Source organism: Colobus angolensis, unplaced genomic scaffold (assembly GCF_000951035.1).
Source record: "Colobus angolensis palliatus isolate OR3802 unplaced genomic scaffold, Cang.pa_1.0 Scaffold57, whole genome shotgun sequence".
Taxonomy (NCBI): domain Eukaryota; kingdom Metazoa; phylum Chordata; class Mammalia; order Primates; family Cercopithecidae; genus Colobus; species Colobus angolensis.
The window spans coordinates 8,540,623-8,560,857 of record NW_012119265.1 but is presented as its reverse complement, the minus strand read 5'-3'; the positions used below and the strand labels follow the sequence as shown (position 1 = coordinate 8,560,857).

General features: G+C 39.5%; 1 protein-coding gene across 2 annotated transcripts in view; it reads right to left on the bottom strand.

The window, feature by feature from the left end:
- Positions 1-15,694, bottom strand: part of PCNXL4 (pecanex-like 4 (Drosophila)) — an 82,612-nt gene extending 66,918 nt beyond the window's left edge. For both annotated transcript variants that reach the window (XM_011961930.1, XM_011961929.1), the window contains exon 1: positions 15,093-15,694. The gene's annotated coding sequence lies outside the window, so the exon portion shown is untranslated. The remainder of the gene's footprint in view (positions 1-15,092) is intronic.
- Between the last annotated feature and the right edge of the window lie 4,541 nt (positions 15,695-20,235).

Sequence of the window (20,235 nt, the reverse complement as noted above, 5' to 3'; positions counted from 1 at the left end):
TGGGGTTTTGCCATGTTACCCACCAGGCTGGTCTTGAGTATCTGGGCTCAAGTGATCCTCCTGCCTCGCCTACCAAAGTGCTGGGATTACAGGCATGAGCCATTGTGCTCAGCCTTATTTCTTTAAAAAAAAAAAAAAATCATATTCTTTATTAATTTATAACCGAATATTTGGAATTAGACTTTAACTCACATATTTAAATTCTGAGGTCAATGGAAAGTCCAAAATGTCAATACTTTCAACTCAAATCAATTTAGGCTACTTTTATTCAATAGCCATATAATGTAAGTATCAAATAACATAAGTTATCTTCAGTTCAACTTTTCCTTATTCCTTGCAGCTTATTCTGAAAAACAGTTACCCTACACAAAACCAGCTAGCAAAGTATTACTTTGGTGGATCATGTTAGGCTAGAAAGGAAAAATTAAATTTAAAGCCATCTTAAAATAGCCTTTCTTCCAGTCAGTTTAAACATAATCTTTCCTCTAGTCAGTTCTACCTAACCAGTATCAATTCTGGAGAGAAATTTGGGGCAGCATGAAAACTTTGGGGGGTCACCTTTAAGAATTAGTACCTTAGATCACCTCTTTGTTATACCGCTATGGAGTTTTTAAAATTGTAAACATCTATCTTCTTACATCTTTCAGTCATTGGTCTTAGTTCTCCATAGAATGAATCACAGCTTTTAAATCACAGGACAGCCCTGCAAGTACAGCTGGCCCTTTGTGTCTGTGGGTTCTGCATCCATGTGCAACCAACCACAGACAAAATAGTCAGGAAAATAACTGTATCTGTACTGAACATGTACAGATTTTTTTTCCATTATTCCCTAAATAATAAAGTACAGCTATTTATATAGCATTTATATAGTATTAGGTATTTTAAGTAATCTAGAAATGATTTAAAGTACAGGGAGGAAATGCATAGGTTATATGCATATACGATACCATTTTATATCAGAGACTTGAACATCCTTGGATTCTGGTATCTGAGAGAGGTCCTGGACGCTATACTCACAAAATAATAGAACTACAGGGCCAAATTGAACGTTAGTGGTCTACGGGTCAATCTTAGGGAACGGAAAGAGTGCCTCCTTCCCCTTTATACGAGCTTGTCTCCTGCACTGACGTCAGGCTCAGTGTACAATATTCCACTTTGTCTTATAGAAGCCAATGGGTAAGGAAGGTCACACTCCTGTGGGAAGGGATAAACATTCTGACATAAGTTATCTATGGAAGATGCCATCAGACAGGAAAATGAACTTGGATGGATGGCCTGGAGTTTGAAGAATGTGGATGTGCCTGAAATTTCCCCAAGGAGTTAGGTAAAAGTTGGCCCTTCTGGCTCTACTGAGATAACTCGGAACAAGGTAGGACGGCTTCCTGGGAAAGTAAAGATACTTTATAAACCAGATTATCTATCTGCATGTTAGTATTTCTGGGTCTTTTGTAAGGTTTTGTTTAAATGTTTTCATCCATTTGACGAAATAATCTGTGATCATATTCCAAACAGTGCAATATCTGAAGCGTTATTATTATAGAAACATGGAAAGATGCCCACGATATACTGAAAAGTAAAATAAACACACTACTGATACCATTTGTATCCAAAAAAAGAGTACACACATCTATATATATAGATTGCTGTATATGGTTTGCATATATATAAAAAGTTTCAGAAGGAATATTAACTAAGCTCTGTGTCTTTTATATGTAACATTTAACATCTCTTCAAATTACCAAATGTCATCCAGAACTCTCAACCTCACACCCTGTAAATACGTTCTGTGTTTTTCTTCCTGGGTACCACTGAGCTCATACTCTCTCCTTTGCCTAGGATGATGTCCTCTCCTGCCTTCCCTAATTAGTAACTTTAAACAACTTTTAAGACATTTCTGAAAATTTTGCAGGAGCAGTTTGGTGTAGCTGAGTATCTCCTCTCTCTGTATACCAAAACCACTGCTTGTTCTACATACTATAAGTTGGACATCACAAATCTGAATATCCAAAATCCTTCAAAAGTTTGAACTTTTTAAGTGCCAACATGATGCTCAAAGGAGATGCTTAACAGGGCATTTCTGATTTTTGGATTTGGGATGCATAATTGGTATAATTAAAAAAAATAACCCCCAAATCCAAAACACTTCTGGTCTGAAGGATTTTGGATAAAGGATACTCAACCTTGTAACATGTATGAGTATACAGCATTCTTGGAGTAACTTCTTGTATTGTTCACCTCTTTACATTTTATCTTTTCAGGTTTATTTATTTTCTCTACTAACATGTTATTGGGCATAGGGGTTGATATGGTTTGGCTGTTTCCCCACCCAAATCTCATCTTGAATTGTAGCTCCCATAATTCCCATGTGTTGTGGGAGGGACCCTGTGGGAGATAATTGAATCATGGAGGTGGTTTCCTCCATACTGTTCTTGTGGTAGTGAAGAAGTCTCATGAGATGTGATGGTTTTATAAGGGGAAACCCGTTTCACTCAGTTCTTATTTTCTCTCGTCTGCTGCCATGTAAGACATGCCTTTCACCTTCCACCATGAATGTGAGGCCTTCTCAGCCATGAGAAATTGTGAGTATATTAAACCTCTTTTCCTTTATAAATTACCCAGTCTCGGGTATGTCTTTATCAGTAGTGTGAAAACGGATGAATACAGAGGCCACATCTTGAGACTCTTGATTCCCCATATTTAGCAAAATACCTTTCCATGTAGAAGTATTCCATGTAATACTTTAATGACACAGCCTAAATAAGACAATTAAAGTTGGAAAATATGTCATATTGCTGTCTTAAAGGGAAGCTGGGAGTATTTCCCATTTTCTTTCTTTTTTGTTTTTGAGATGGAGTCTTGCTCTGTCACCCAGGCTGGAATGCAGTGGTATGATCTCAGAACACTGCAATCTCCACCTCCCGGGTTCAAGCGATTTTCCTGCCTCAGCCTCCTGAGTAGCTTGGATTACAGGTGTGTGCCACCACACCTGGCTAATTTTTATATTTTTAGTAGAGACGGGGTTTCACCATGTTGGTCAGGCTGGTCTCGAACTCCTGACCTCATAATCTCCACCTACTGGGATTATAGGCGTGAGCCACCGCGCCCGGCCGTATTTACTATTTTCAAAAACTTGCAGCATATCCTACTCTACTCAAAATAGTAAGCCCATAAACTGTTTATTCAGTTTTAAAATGTTTGGAAAGTATCTTTACTTATTTTTACGGAGCAAATAATACTATCTATTCATAGTATTACTGGTTCAGGGAAGATTCTGCCTATATCAATATACCACAAAGCGACACAAGAGCAGGATAAGCCTGAGGGAGATATATGGCTGGGTTTCTCCTGTGGAGGAAATGACTGGAGAATTTTAAGATGTCAGAAGTCCAATTTTAATTTGCTCCCTGTCCCATACTATGCTTTAACCTGCATCATCAGCAAAGGAGGAACTAGTTCATACTAAGAAAGAAGGGCAGACATAGAACAGTAGGCATAAGAGGCAAAATAAAGTGAGAGAAATCAAGAATTGAGTGAGAGCAGACCAAGAAGTACAAAGAGAATGTATGTTCCCTCAAGAAGCCTAAGAAACATGGGAGAGGACACTGGTATGGTGATTTGAGTGAACTATTTTTAAAAGGCTGAAAGATACAGGATCATATGTCCCACAGAATATATCTTGAAAAGCGGTCTGTAGTCAAAGCAGTTTGAAAAATTATACACTATACTGTCATCTTGAAGAGTCACAATGGATATTAGCAGACTAAAGATTTTGAGACCTTTGATATTAGAAAACACTTCTGCAAGTCTGCTTAAAATGTGTCGAGTTTTCCAAATTCATTTGATCTTGGAACCCACTTTTCCCATGATATCTAATAACAGATCATGTAACTGTTTTATCGAAACTACTTTAAGAAACACTGGCCTGGGATTCCACAGGATCTTAAAGATTGAGCCAAACCAAGAACTGAAAGGGTATGCCAGTTAAGGAGGAATGTCATGAACAGAGGTATACGAGCAAAAAACTACCAGGGAAATTTGACAGGTAGCAAGCATATCAGATCTAAAGACTGATTTAAAGCATGGGTGTTTCTTTCTATTTTCTTTTTTAGGATAAAAGAGGACTACATGATGGATACTAACAACTCATTAAGGAAGTATAAAGACAAAAATTATGATTCACTGGAACCCTTTGACATTTAATTTTAATTACAGATCCTGGAACATTTAAAAATATTTAAGAATTTGAAAATACTTTATTTGTAGGAGACAACAGTTTCATTTATATAGAGAAATCTTCTAAACGCTAACCTGAATTACTAGCATAGAAAACAAATTCACAATAACTAAAATGTACTCCCCCAGTGAGAATTTGGCACATAGTTCTGAAAGACTAGTAATTCCCAGAAGAACTGATGCATTGGTATGGATGCCACCTCTACAATATTCAAATTAAAAATGGCTCAAGACTTAGGAAAAAAACAAAACCATGAAAAGAGAACTTAAGGGATAAAGATGACATCGCAATACTGATTTAAGCCATAGGCTTTCTTCATATACTACTCTGAAAGTAGGCCAACAAAATAGCCACAGTAATGTTGCTTTATTTGGGAGTTGTATTTCTTATGCATTACTCAGAAGAATAAGAAACAGAGATCAATTTGGCAATGTACTGAGAGGAATTCTTAGTTACCAAAACTGTATGTAACCCAGACATATATAACACCACACTAAAAATCTGTTAAACAAAACAAAAAAAAAAAACAAAAGTGGCCACATTTTTGGATTAAATATATATTTCTCTAAGTTCAACAAAAAAATTTTGAGAAGTTGTAGTGACTGATTTTTGTTTAGTAAAGTTTTTTTTTAATCTATCATGTTATTTTTATTGATTGGTTGATTTCATTTATTGAATCCCTCTTTCTTCCTGTATTGTTAGGATTTTGACTTTTTATTGTGGTAGGAACACTAACATGAGATCTACTGTTAAACATTTAAGTGTACAATATAGTGTTGTCAGCTACAGGCACAATGTTGTAGAGCAGATCTCTAGAACTTGTTCATTTTGCATAATTAAAACTTCATACCTGTTTAATAGCAACTCCCCATTTTCCCTCCCCCAATTCTCTGGCAATCACCATTCTACTCACCGATTTGGAGTTTGTCTATTTTAGATAGCTCACGTAAGTGGAATGTAGTAGTTGTCCTTCTGTGACTGGCTTCACTTATCATAATGCCTTCAAGGTTCATCTGTTGTTATATATGGCATGGTTTCCTTCTTTTTTTAAGGCTGAATAATATTCCATTGTCGGTCTATATCACATTTTCTTTAACCATTTATCTGTTGATGGACATTTAAGTTGAATAATGCTGCAATGAACATGGGAGGGCAAGTATCACTTTTATCTTGATTTCAATTATTTTGTATAAATACCCAAAAGCAAAATTGCTAGATTTTTTTTTTTTTTTTTTTTTTTAAGAAACCTCCATACTGTTTTGGCATAGTGGCTGCACAATTTTGCATTCCCACCCAGCATACAAGGGTTCCAATTCCTCCACATCCTCACCAACACTCATCTTTTGTCTTTTTGATAGTAGTCATCATAACAGGTGACATGACAGAAAGGAGTACTTCTGCACTGAGGCAATTGTCTTAACTATATTTTTGTTGTACTTTCAGGAGACTCTCTTCTAACAGATCTGTAGAAATTTATCAAATCTGTGCTCACTTTTTTAACTTCTAAGAGCTCTTCTTTAATCTGAGTGTTCCTTTTTATGAAATTATTGGTAAAAAAAGTCAAACTATGTAAAATATTTTAAGAGATTTATTCTGAGCCAAATATGAGTGACCATAGCCCAGACACAACCCTCAGGAGGTCCTCAAAATGTGTGCACAAGGTGGTTGGGGTACAGCTTAGTTATATATATTTTAGGGAGGCATAAGACATCAAATACATTTAAGAAATACATTGGTCTGGTTTAGAAAGGCGGGACAACTCAAAGCAGGGGCTTCCAGACTATAGGTAAATTTAAACATTTCCTGGTTGACAGTAAGATGAGTTTATCTGAAGACCTGGGATCAACAGAAAGGAAATGTTCAGGTGAAGATAAAGGACTGTGGAGACTAAATTTTATTGTGCAGAAGAAGCTCTCAGATAGCAGACTTCAGACAGCAGGTGGTAAAATGTTTCTTATCAGACTTAAAAGGGTGCCTGGCTCTTAGCTGATTATCTCTTGGAACTGGACAAGGAAGGAAGGAAAACAAAGGGGAAAGGGGAAAAATCCTCATTAAAGAACGTGGATTTTTCCCACAAGAGACTTTGCAGGGCAATTTCAAGGTATGGCAAGGAAATATATTTTTGGGTAAAACATTTTGATTTTCTTCCTTGTTATGCCAGAGTCAGACTGGAAAGTAAGTCAAGACATATCGGGTTAAATAAAACCCATCTGATGAGAATTTATGATTTGTAGGGCATGACTCTCTAGGCCCTGTAGACAGGAATTTGGGCAAGATGTAAGAAATCAGAGCTGAGTCCTCAAAATCCTATCATTGTTTCATGAATATGGTTTAAGAATATTAATTATGGAGGGCATGGTGGCTCATGCCTGTAATCCCAGCACTTTGAGGGGCTGAGGCGGGCAGATCACCTGAGATCAGGAGTTCAAGACCAGTCTGGCCAACGTGGCCAAACCCCATTTCTACTAAAAATACAAAGGTTAGCCAAGCATGGTGGTGGGTGCCTGTAATTCCAGCTACTTGGGAGGCTGAGGCGGGAGAATCACTTGAACCCACGAGGTGGAGGTTGTAGTGAGCCAAGATGGCGTGACTGCACTCCAGCCTAGGCAACAAGAGTGAAACTCCATCTCAAAAAAAAAAAAAAAAAAAATTAATTACATGTATGTATATATGTTTGGGCATGTGTGTGTGTGTGTGTAGTAAATGCTATTTTTTTTTTGTTTGTAAATTGGCTCATGTCCTTTGCCTATTTTTCTATTGAAGTGATCATTTTTGAACATTTTTCTTATGAACTTGGAAGAACTTTTCATGTATGAAGGGAATTAACTCTTTGACCTGACGGTTTTCTTTTTTTCCTATGTTACCTTGTCCTTTTCTTTCCTTTTCTTTTTTGAGACAGTCTCAGTCTGTCGCCTAGGCTGGAGTGCAGTAACACGATCTTGGCTCACTGTAACCTCCGCCTCCTAGGTTCAAGAGATTCTCATGCCTCAGCCTCCCAAGTAGCCAGGACTAAAGGCATGAGCCACTACCCCCGGCTATTTTTTTTTTTTTCCCAGTAGAGATGGCGTTTCACTATATTGGCCAGGCTGGTCTCAAACTCCTAACCTCAAGAGATCCGCCTGCCTCAGCCTCCTAAAGTGCTGAAATTAGGGATTACAGGCATGAGCCACTGCATCTGACCATTACCTTTTTCTTAAAGCACTGTTAGAAGATGCTAGAAAAGATTAAATATTTAAATTTTGATAGTTGTTAAATATAGGCCAAATGTGTTACTCTTCATTCTATGAAGAAACAGCTAAAAGATAAATTATTACTTCTCACAATTTAAACTTCTAGTTACAAACTTTTGAGTACCTACAAGGTGCTCAGTGATAATACTGCTCTCTGTAACCCAAAGGTTACAATACAGCAAATATCATTTTCCCTTCAAATAACTGTTTTTGGTAGAAGCAATTCTGGAATTCTTTCCATTTTCATTATTAAGCAAGAAACATAAAGTTAATTTATAAATAACCTAAATTAAACAAAGTTAAACTTGTCAAGAAAAACTAATTTCTGCTTGTTTAAAAATTAGACAAACTTTCAATAATAAATACAATGTATTCATCCACGTTCCTAAAAAGTATTTTACAAAATCTGCAAGGAAATATACTAAAGTTTTACATTTCCAAGCATTACCACATTTTGCAATTTGGAAAACAGAAAACTTTATACCTGGCAAAGAAAACAAACTGGCCTACACACCTAAGTACTCAAAAGCATGATATGAAAGAACTTGATTTTCAGTTGCTCTGGATAAAAAGCACTTGCTACTACTAGCGCAATTCTAAAAAGTATGCACACATCAAGTTTGTTTGATAGCCAAGTGCTATCTGTTGAGGGTACCAGTAGGAATTCAGAGATGCAAAGATAGCTACCATTATAATCCTGAAAATACTCTATGGAATCTTAACTGAATGCTATGCCGTGGATAAACAGCTAAATTCTGGAGTCTTTTGAAAGACTTTTTTTTTTCTTTAAGAGACGGAGTTTCATTCTTGTTGCCCAGGCTGGAGTGCAATGGCATGATCTCGGCTCATTGCAACCTCTGCCTCTTGGGTTCAAGTGAATTCTCCTGCTTCAGCTTTTGGAGTAGCTGGGATTGCAGGTGTGCACCACCAGGCTCAGCTAATTTTGTATTTTTAGCAGAGACAGGGTTTCACCATGTTGACCAAGCTGGTCTTGAACTCCTGACCTCAGGCGATCTACCCGCCTTGTCCTCCCAAGGTGCTGGGATTACAGGCGTGAGCCACTGCACCCGGCGAAAGACTTTGGTGTTTAAACAGAAACATATATTTCATGCTTTGGTTTACAAGTTATATGGTAAGCATCCTCCTCCCCAACCAGTGAAAGTCTACCCAAGTACTAGAAAAGAAAGACTGAAAAGGAACAAGCACATTAACATCTCTTTGGATCTATAAAATGGTATTTATTCAAATTCAAGACTTTTGGAGGGTTTCTGAATAAGAGTGTTCTATAAGATCACAGAGTAAGTTAAAGAGGAAAGAAAAACAAAAAGTGGCTCAACAGTCAAAGACAGGTTTGTTTTGGAGAATAAACCTGAGAGAGGCTTCTGGCCAATTTCAGTCAGGAAAGCTCTCTCTTACAGAGTAGGAGTATTTATTGGTGACAGAGCTTATTACAGGCTTGGAATGTTTCTGCATGGGGGAGAAGCTTATGACAGTGTTGGAATGTCTCTGGTCGGAAGGGAGGTTATCTTGGGGCTGACATCTCTCCAGCCAGAGGGAAGGTCATGTCGGGGCTGGCATATCTCTGGTCCAGAAGGGGTTTGGAATGTTTCTGGTCAGAGATGTTATGTATGATTTATGGTCATGCTGATCTTAGCCATAAGGCTAATGCCCTTTGGATTTTGGCGGATTTTGATCAAGGTGAAACTTAAAATGTGGGTCTTCGTCCAAGATGGCGATGCTCCTGCTCTGTCAATCCAGACCCTGTAGTTATAAAAAGGATGAGGGGCGGTGTGTTCTTTCTGGCTACTTTCTGTTGACAAGGGGATGGATGGTTTTTGAGTCTTGGATTGACTGCAGAAGTAACACCATCTGTAGATGTTCTTGGGTAGTTGTCTGTGAAATGGCCATGATTCTGTCAGTTAAAAAATCTTTGAAAAAGGTTAATTAGGCAGGGTAAGAACATTAGTCCTAGGCATATTAGGAGAGGGTGCAGAAATGGGGTGACCCATGGTATGATTCTGCTCCCAAACAAAGAATCTATTTGGTTGTTTTGGTATTCCCTTAGCTTTTTAGCCCTTTCTTTAAGTTTTTCAGCAGTCTCTTACTAGGCCTGATTGGTTGAGATAGAAACAACATTCCCTACCTAACGAGAGCAGAGGCACATGTTTGGAAAGGCCCATGTATTATTTTTTGTTAGTAACCATTACTCCTTCTATGAGGGTAATAATTAAGCAAAATGCTACAGCAATTGAGATTCCCTGTCAGATATTCCACCCTGAGGGTGCTACAGTATACAGTCCTACTGCAAACAGTAGAGTGAGAAAGGCAATTCCCACAAGGGTGGCATAGTAAATAATTTTCATCATATTTAAGACGTTCCTTTGGGCTGTCAGGGGTTGCTTCCTCAGCTTTCCAGGCTTTGACTAGACTGTGATGTATCCAGGAGTTGATTCCTGTAAAAGATACTGTCTCAATCACCCTGGTTCCGTAGACTCACTAGACATGGGGGTGAAGGATTCCAGGCACCCTCAGCTATTAGTTGTCAGTGCCCAGCAGTGAAGAGATTTCTTCCTGTGATGGTTGGGGGGCTTAGAGGCAGCGCCTGATAAAACATCTAGTTTTCAGTTCATAGGGCTTTAAGAAAGCACAACTTATTTTAGAAACTTGTAGCCAGAAAAACTAGAATTTAATTTAAACTGTAGAAAATAACAAAAATTGAAAAACATTAGGCAAGACTAGAATTTAACAACAGGTGTGCTACAGTTTTTGAAACATAATTTTCTCTCTCCAGTTTCCCATTTATTAAAAGCCAGGTCATGGCAGGACTAGCTTGCTTTATTATACTTGGCTTAATTATTTGGATACAGTACAGCAAGAACAATTATTTGTTACACAGGACTGTTTTTTTGAGGTAGAGTCTCGCTCTGTTGCCCAGGCTGTAGTACAGTGGCACGATCTCAGCTCACTGCAAACTCCGCCTCCTGGGCTCACACCATTTTCTTGCCTCAGCCTCCCGAGTAGCTGGGACTATAGGCACCCACTACCGCGCCTGGCAAATTTTTTGTATTTTTAGTAGAGACAGGCTTTCACTGTGTTAGCAAGGATGGTCTCGATCTCCTGACCTCGTGATCCGCCCGCCTCAGCCTCCCAAAGTGCTGGGATTACAGGTGTAAGACACTGTGCCCGGTCAACACAGGCCTTTTAAATTGGTATTGAAATTTTTATCTGGCTCACCCCTTCATTTGGCCAACTCAGCCAAAATGCTTGTGTTGGGAGCAAATAAATCACACCAAGGACCTATGTCCAAACAGTACAAGAGATATGGGGTAGATACCTGGAAAACAATGTGACTACAATATCATATTACAACACATTGAATGGCATGCCACCCACTGGGTGCCAACGACCAGGTATTTATTGGCTAGCTCCAAATGGGACATATTGGCTATGTGGCACTAACTTATGGCAGTGGTTACTTCCAGAGTGGTTAGGACAATGTTCCCCAGGTTATGCTTGGGCACAAGGATGAGTAATTCAGACCCTGCCAAAACCAGCAAACCTTTTTCATTTACAATCTAGTTGGACATATTTGGTACTCCAATGGTATGACCACTTAGCTTGAATCTTTGTACCACAGATAGGTATTGAAGATGTTATATGGCATATAGAGGCTTTAATGAATTATACCCAAAAGGTCCTGAATGATAGCTGCATGAGTATCTCCTCACTAAACAAGGAAGTCATGCTTATGAGGAAAGTTGTGCTGCAAAACCGTATGGCTTTAGATAGACTGACAGCAGCACAAGGGAGGACCTGCGCCATCATAAAAACAGAATGTTGTGTTTATACTCCAGATGAATTGAAGAACATAACCTGACTTATGACTGATATGAAAACCCAGAAAACCCAGATACCTGTCAGATCCAAAAACCTCGTTAATCAACTGGTTGAGTGGTGGGTTTGGATCCCGGGGAACTTGGTGGCAGAAACTTATTGCTTATATTAGGAATAATAATTTGTGTTGTGTCCTGTTTCTGCTTACAGTGTTGTTATGGGATGTGCCTGCAAATATGTCAACTGAAAGGACTAGGGTAATGATTCCCTAGAGAATTGCTCTAATTGAGAAGGCAGTAATATAGCCTAAGCCAGCTTCCAGGCATGATTTCCTTTTGTTGCTATAAATCTGGCCTAGATATTTTCGCTCTCTTTTTTTTCCCTTTCCTTTTTTACTTCTTTCCTCTCCCTGTTGTTTTTAATCTTCATGGGACATGACTTTCTAGGAATGAGCCTTCCTAGAGACTGGGGACCTGCACTGCTAGGAATAAACCATCCTAGCAGTAAGAAAGCAGCTTGAAAAAGGGAGGAAAAACCAACCAGAGGCCAGGAACTCGTATTCCTTTTAAAATGCTTTCTCTAAAAGATTTTACAGAATAAAGAAGGGAAATGTGAAAGGAAATTAAATTTTGGGACCCCAAACTCATTTAGCCAAAGGGAAGAAATCAAGCTGGGAACTGGGTCATGCAAACCAAAGGGGTCTAAACAGGATGGCTACAAGATGAAAAGCTACACACTTCCCCTGTATTTTGCCCACAAGGAAATTACCAGTGAGCTAAAATTTCATCATGGCAATGCCAACGGATAGGTTACAGGTGCAGTTACCCCTGGCCCACCAGACGTAAACGCATATCTGATTGTTCCCCTACCCCACTTTGTCTGTTATCTTACGTAAAATGCAGATTCCCCCCATTTTTTCCTCTGCCCCTTTTATGTCATCTTATGTAAAAAATGCAGATTCACTGAGCCAGACAAAGGCATAAATGACTATTTGCCCCTACTTACCTCTTACATGACAATTGTGTACTTCTCAATATCCTGCCCGTTCCCCTTTAAATTTGGACACCTCAAAATTATCTTCAGAGAAAGGCATAGACTCGTCTTCCGGGCACGTTCTTAACTTTGGCAAATAAATCTAAAATGATTGAGACTTGTCCCATCATTTTTCTTGACACCCACTACAAACTCAATTGGGTTGAAAAACTTTTCTTTTAAAATCAAGTATCAGGTGAAAGTCTGCTACTCACATGAATTACCAGAAATAAATTAATTAATTTTACAAAAAAAACTGAGAACTAGTGATATTAAGTGACTTAACCAAGATACAATGTCAGTTAGCGGCAGAATGAGTTTTTGAATCATACCATGCTATTGCTGTTAGGTTTTCTTAAAAGGGAAGGTGGGGGTTAAAGAAAGATGGGGGGGGGGGGGCGCTCTACAGCAACACAGGTATATTGCAAAAACCTGCAGAGATGGGGGAGCAGCTTAACGCCAGAGCCTACCGCTGTTCACAGGCTGGGGACTTACAGGGATGGGCAGGAGGGGTCTGGGCTGTGTGGTTCACTGCTCGGCAGGATATTGATAAGATGTTCCTATGATCAGGTAGTTTGGCCCTTTTTTCCGGTTGCAGGATATGATAGGGATGTTCCTTCAGTCGGGCCTTTGCTTAGCAGGGTATGATAAGGATGTTCTTGTGCATTGTGGTCAGGTGGTTAGGCAGGATGTTTCTCACAGCCTAAACTGCAGTGGAATTTGTTACTTTGACCAAGGTCTGCAAAATGGTGGGGGGAATTACAAAATGGTGCAGTTTGGACTAACAATTGCCAAATGAAAGGGAATTTCATTTTGAAGCTAGAGAACTGGAAGGATAACCTGGGGGAAGAGGGTTCTTTGGAGAAAAGTGGGTTTGGGTCCAAGAGGAATCTACAAAGTGTAAAAATGGGAAGCTTTTGATAGCTAAGCCAGCATGAGGGGATTGGGTATCCAGTACCCTGTGACAAGTGAGAAAGTGTTTTAAAAAAAAGGTCCTCACCATTGTGAAAGTGAAAACAACCTATAGTATGGAAGAAAATTTGTGCAAACCATATATATACACATATATGACTTATAACTGGACTGTATAAAGAACTCTTACAATTTAATAATGAGAAGTCAAATAATCCAATCTTTAAAAAATGATCAAAGGATCTGAATAGACATTTCTTCAAAGATGATACACAAGCGGTTAATAAGCACAGAAAATATAAAATGATGCTCAACATCATTATTCATTAGAAAAACACAAATTGAAACCATAATTAGGTACCATTTCAAATCCTCTTGACTGGCTAAAATAAAAATGGCAGACAATAATAAGTATTGATGAGACTGTGGAGAAATCAGAACCCTCAAACATATCTGGCAGTTATGTAAAATGATACAGCTCCTTTGGAAAACAGTCTGGCAGTTCCTCAAGAGGTTAAATATAGAGTTACCATATAACCCAGTAATTCTACCCTTAGGTATACACCCAACAGAAATAAAAACATGTATGTCTACACAAAAATCTGTACACAAAACATTCATAGAAGAAATATTACTAACAGCCAAAAAAAATGAAAACGACCCAAATGTCCATCAATGAATGGATAAAATGTGATATATCCACACAATGGAACTAGACTATGAAAAGAAATGATGTACTCATACATTCTACAACATGGCTGAACCTTGAAAACACACTAAGTGAAAGCCCGTTACAAAAGGCCACATATTGTATTATCCTATCTTTGTGAAATGTCCAAAATAAGCAAATTTATGGGGACGTAAAATAGATTAGTAACTGCTTATGGCTGGTGGGGTAAGGTTAATGGGGGAGGGAGGTGGTGACTGCTGAGGGTAAAGAGTTTCTTTTTGGGGAGATGAAAATGTTCTAAACTTGACTGTGGTTAAGGGTTGCACAATTCTGTAAATGGGTGATCTCTACTTAATGTAAATTACATCTCAATAAAGCTCTTAAGAAGGAAAAAGAAAAGGTTCCCCGATTGATATTTTCCACATCAGTTAATAATTAGAAGGCAGCTCTTTAAGTAGGAAGTTTAGGAGTAGCCAACAGATGCTCTAAACAGTTAAATTCGTAAAAACGCAACATCTGAACTGGATGCTATGCTAAAGGTTTGGGGATTTGGTGTGAGTGGCGGTGGATACCAAATAACATGAAGGATAGTGTTTGCCCTAACTGCAGGAATGATTTAATGAAGAAAACAAATACCTAAAAATAGTAAAAAATGAGTAAGTGAAAAATGATGGATACAGAGCAGATAACCAATTCAGCGGCATGAAAAACAACTTCCGATTCACTGGAGTAAATTCTGGTAATGGACAGACAGGAGGTTGTGGGGACAGAGATCGAGATCAGTGGGGGAAGGAGCACTTCACGTTCAGGGGGCCATGAGTTGAACAATTCGGACAAAAGAGGTTTAGTTGGAGATAAGGCGTGAGAGTACAGTTCTATCTAAGGGACACAGCTCCGGGTGTGCCATTTTCCATTTCGTACGAGTCTCTTAGAAACAAAATGCTACAAATTCAACAGGCTAAAGTAGTCTTTCAAAGTAAAGTTAAAATCACACTGAATTACTATCTCTAATGACTGAGTTCATCAAGCGCAATAATTGCACTTACAGGTTTTGTAACTAAAAACGAAAAATGTGTTTCTTGTGGCAATGAATGCTCCAAGAACAACTTGGCTCTCCGCACAGGATTGGACATTAAAGCGCCGAAGAAGTCCCAAGGTGGACATCGGACAACGAACGTACCTCAAGTCAACCGAGGGAAGAGAAGACGCGAAGGCACCCCGGGGACTGCATTTTTGCAGGTAAACCCGGGCTAGGCGCTCCCGCCGGGAGGTTGGCTATTGCCCGAATGCGGAGGCAGAAAAGCTGCGGCGTCCGAAAAGCTGCCGCGTCCAAACAACGAGCTCACTATGACCCCGCCCGGGCCAGCTCTCGGTTTCCATGGCTAACGTCAACTCCGGCGACCGCCACCCGGAGCTGAACAGAGCGCGTGCGCGCTCAGGACCTGGCCGGCGCCCGGCTGGCCTGGCTGCCCCGGTCTGTGCTCGCTCCGGAGGCGGGCCCTGTCGTACAGCAGGCTTGGCCTAAAGGAAGCAGGGAAATAGCGCGCTTCGTTCGCGCCAAGCTTAGGCCAACATTTGCCTGGCCAGGGACAACGGGAGTTGCTCATGCTCTGGTCTGCCACTGGGCCTAGGAGAAGCACGAGCGGCGAGAACGGGGACGCCCTGAACTTTCCCCTGGGCCGGGCCTTTACGCAGGAGCGTCGTTGCCCTGGTGACGTGACGTCCTTCCTCAGGATTGTGCGCCGGGGTCGGGGAACAGACGTGCAACCGCCATTTTGCGCATCAATTCACCAGAGGTCGGGTCAGGTTGTCTTAACGCAGGCAGAGGGGTGTGGCAGGGCTCCAACCGCTCGGGGTCCCGCGACTTCCATTAATGAATTCGCACACTGGCTGTCAACACTCAACACACCGACGGTAATGAATGTTTTTTGAGTGATACTTCATGCAACCTATTCGGCTTGGACGATTGGGGGACTGCATATACGTGATCGCTATCGCCTCAGTTTGTCGCCGCGTTTTAAAATACAAGGAACCAACATGTCCATCATAGAAACGTGTTATTAAGATATTAGTAAAACAAGGCAGAGTTCCGGCGTTCCAATTAAAAGGCTGTGGCTGATTCTTATTAGTATGGCGGGAATCTTTACAGCCTGGCCGCAAAGACCCCAATTAAGACTAGTTAAAAAGTTATCCCTATATCCAGGGCTCACCTCCCCCATTCTCCACGAAATATGAGCCCCCTCCCCCGCACCAAGTTCTGGAAGCGTGCCAGATTGCCAATTGGGAGTCCTCAACACGGCCCCGGAGAGCATTAACAATAATTGGTCTCAGCTGATTTAGAGGCGCCTGTAAGGGAACTTGGAAGCTAACTTGTGGTTATCAAGGTACCCTCAACTACCCCATGTGATGGGTTAGATACTGTAGCAGTTCTGCACACTTCAGAGTCCAAGATGACTTGTGGACTGTTTTGTTTGGATTCCCATTCCTCAAAACTATAAATGCGGCCTAATTTTTTTTTTTTTTTTTTTAATTCTTGGCTCTTGGCTATCCTGGAAATGATGACTTTGTATTTAAGTATTTAGGTTTTCGGGTCATAATAGAAAAATAATTACTGTGTGAATATGAAAAGAAAGCCAAAGTTGTATTTATTTATTTATTTTTAAGATACTCTGTCCAGAGGAAAAGTGTAGTTTGTTGAAAGCGTGTGGAAGAAAACCCCGGATATACATATACTTGTCTTCAAGGACCTAATTTGCAGGTAGACCCTTTCGCAGTTTGGTGTCTTCACGATTTGATAGAATATGGGAAAATGTGCTGTTGGTCCATCCGTAGTTTTTCTCATTGATGCTCACTTATTGCGGGTCAGAGTACCACATTAAGCATCTTGGAAGCACCAGTTACCACTAAGAAGTCTGTTTCATGTGGTTAAGAGTAGAGGCTCCAGAGTCAGGAACTCTGGGTTGAAACCCTGGCACCACTGCTCACTACTTGTGTGATCTTGAGGTTATGTAATTTCTCTAGTGCTCAGTTTCCCCATATCTTGTAAAATAAGGCAAACAATAGAACTTAGCCCACAATGACAAACCCAATTTGTCATTGGATTAAATCAAATAACTGTAAATTGCTTAGCAGAGTAAATGGCACAGTATAAACGCTTAGTAAGGATGAGCTATTATCTTTATGTAGAGGGTGTATTTATGCTTGTTCTTGTCATGGCCTTTGCGTATGACCCAACCAGAATTAACATGTTTATTGTTGAAATATCTGCTGTTTTTCAAATATATTTGAACATCACACTTTCTTAGAATAAAATTAGTAGAGCATGTGGTACAAGCCCTTTGGTTAGCTGTGTATAAAATATTCATTCAGCATTTATTGAAATAGTGAAGGGAATAGTGGTTCCTATTTGTCAGGAACTACACTAATTGCTATAGATATAAAGTCAAATAAAACATGATCCTTAAGGAATTTACCAAAATGTAACTTGGACATCAAGGATATAACTTGAACAAGGACATCAGTAATTACAGTGTGTGTGATAAACAGGTATGCGCTGAGGTTCAGAAACAAAGTGGGACACATAATTGTGGGGAAATTAAGGATGGTTGCAATCCAGTTTTAAAAGGTGAGTAGACAGCTGGGCCAGGTGTGGTGGCTCATGCCTGCAATCCTAGCACTTTGGGAGGCTGAGGTAGGAGGATCGCTTGAGCCTAGGAGTTCGAAGCCAGCCTGGGCAACATGGTGAAACCCTGTCTCTACAAAAGATACAAAAAATTAGCTGGATGTGGTTGTGTGTGCCTGTGGTCCCAGCTACTCTGAGGCTGAGGTAAGAGGTTGTTGCAGTGAGCCGAAATCGCCCCACTGCACTCCAATCTGGACAACAGAGTGAGCTCTTGTCTCAAAAAAAAAAAAAAAAAAAGAGTTAGCTGGGAGAAGAGATATTCCAGGTAGAGGAACATTTATTCTTTAATTCATTCAACACATTTAGAGCATACATAGAATCAATACTTTGTGTACCTTGTTTAATCTTAACCTCATGAGGTAGCTTATTATTATTTCAACTGTAAGGAATCTGAGCTTGAGAAAAGTAAAATAAGTGATGACATCTGGAGTTGAGTCCATATCTGTATGTCTTCAGAGTTCATATGTTTTTTCCTGCCCTGCGATTCACATAAAATGAAACAAATTGTGAAAAATCTGGAACTGCTGCTTCAGCCAGAGAAGATGTTTAGCCAGGCATTATCGTGACATACATGTTATTGTGTAATGGTAATGCCCGTTTTCAGTTCATACCCAAGTTAATTCTCTTGCTAAAAATAAAAACAAAACCCACCCCATAAACCCTCACTCTGCCCTGTTCCCAGAGACCACTGGCCAGAAGTCTCTGAAAATAATCAGAGCTGCAGCAGTAAGTATGGGCTAAAGGGGAGGCAAAATCAGGCCCACAGTTCCGGGTGCCTTTAAAGAAGCACAGGAGGAATAATAGCTTTGGGAAGAAAGATAATGAATCTACTTTGAGACCTGTGTGTAAGGGGTTGATGGGATATTCAGGTGCCTATGACCAGTTGGAAATACAGAATAGGACCTATATTACGTATTGACCTTGGGAGAGAAGTTAAGACATAGAATATTCTATAATTTTTTTTTAAAAAAAGATAGTTGCAGTAATAAGATTGGAAAAGAATGCCAAGGCTTATATCTTAATGGGACAAGAAGAAAACTGAAGAAGAAAAGGACTATAAAATAAAAAGATTGACTTCTTATATGGCTTATTGAAAGTCACTGCATCATAGATCATGATATGCATCAAAGATCATGTGAAAGGGCATGTGGTGGGTAGAAATTTTAGAGTGTCTCAGCATGTTCGTGATATTTGGGTTGGGCAAGTTATGAGTTATGAGAATATTGAAGACAGAAAGTACCCAATAGTTAATTACAATGTTTCATATTGAAATTTCCTTTAATATAGAAACTTTCATATCCCATAAACATTCATAAATAGAACCATCAAATAAACAATATATAATGTAATCATAGCTTTGCCATTGGTTGGTCTCAAGCTTTACTCTAAGATACAATATATGTCTTTTAAATTCCAGTGCTGAAAAATTTACAGTAATTACTGATGGGGATTGTATGATAAAGATAGTTTCAAATTTTGGTTATGATAAAGAATTTTTAGTTTTCCTGTATAGCTCTTAAATTTCACTATTATTCCACATCAATAACTTCACAGATGAGACTTCATTTTAGAGGTGTTCCAGTTGATATTATTTTGGAACGTTGTAACTACTGGAAACTTATTTTGGATAATTGTTTAAAAAAACACAGGTACACAGTAGAATTATTAGTAGACTGGAAATCAGTAAATTGGAATATTTAAAAAGCGAGACTTTAATTTTTAAAATTATGTTACAATTTGTAAAAATTTTAACTTCACCGAAAGATCAAATTTTAATGGTAACAAAACTGTAAACATCTGTCATGCCAGACCCCATTCACTTCAGTATGGATGGCACCAGGTTCAAGAGGCCAAATAGAGACCCAGAGCCAGCAAATGAGATACTGGGTTTGTTGAAGGGAACTTACGTACAGAGCAGTACAGTGGCAGTGGGCTGGACAGGAGAAGTGCCACCATGTGCAGAAAGCATGCAGTTTAGATAGTGCTTGCACTTAACACCCTCCCCCTAGCAACCTCCACCTGGCAACCTCCACCTGGCAACCTTCATTTGACCCAAAACAAAGGACCTCAATCTTCTGTAAGGCCCATGTTCCACAGGGTGGGATGGGGCTCAGATGTTCTCATAGATAAGGATGAATCTCTAGGTTGGCCATTATGGGAAGACCGAACCTACATTGAGGTGTGTCTGCCATACAGGGTCATTGTCAGGATATGTTTATGTTTTGCTGTCTGGTGTGTCTGCCATACACCATCCACAGGCATACTTAACAATTTGATTCTACAAAAATTAAATTACACACATCTGAATTAAGTACAATCATTCTCCTTTATTTTTGCAAACATTATCGATAGTTGATGATGCAGATTTCATAGTCTTTCTCCCAGCATTTTACACTAGATTGGAGCATCAGTTAACTTACTGACAGTAACCAAGGATATGATGCCTTATTAATTTCTAAAGCTATAACTGAAGTTAGCAACCTCAAGTAGATGCCCCTTTCCTGGCATTTGCCTGCCAAGTTCTCCGTTTATAAATGTACTAACCATTTAGAATTTTGTGAATATTATCTTCACTTTCCTTTTGAATGAATATGTAAATGGAAGTGCCATGTGCAAGTTAACTGAGAGAATTTCTACTGAG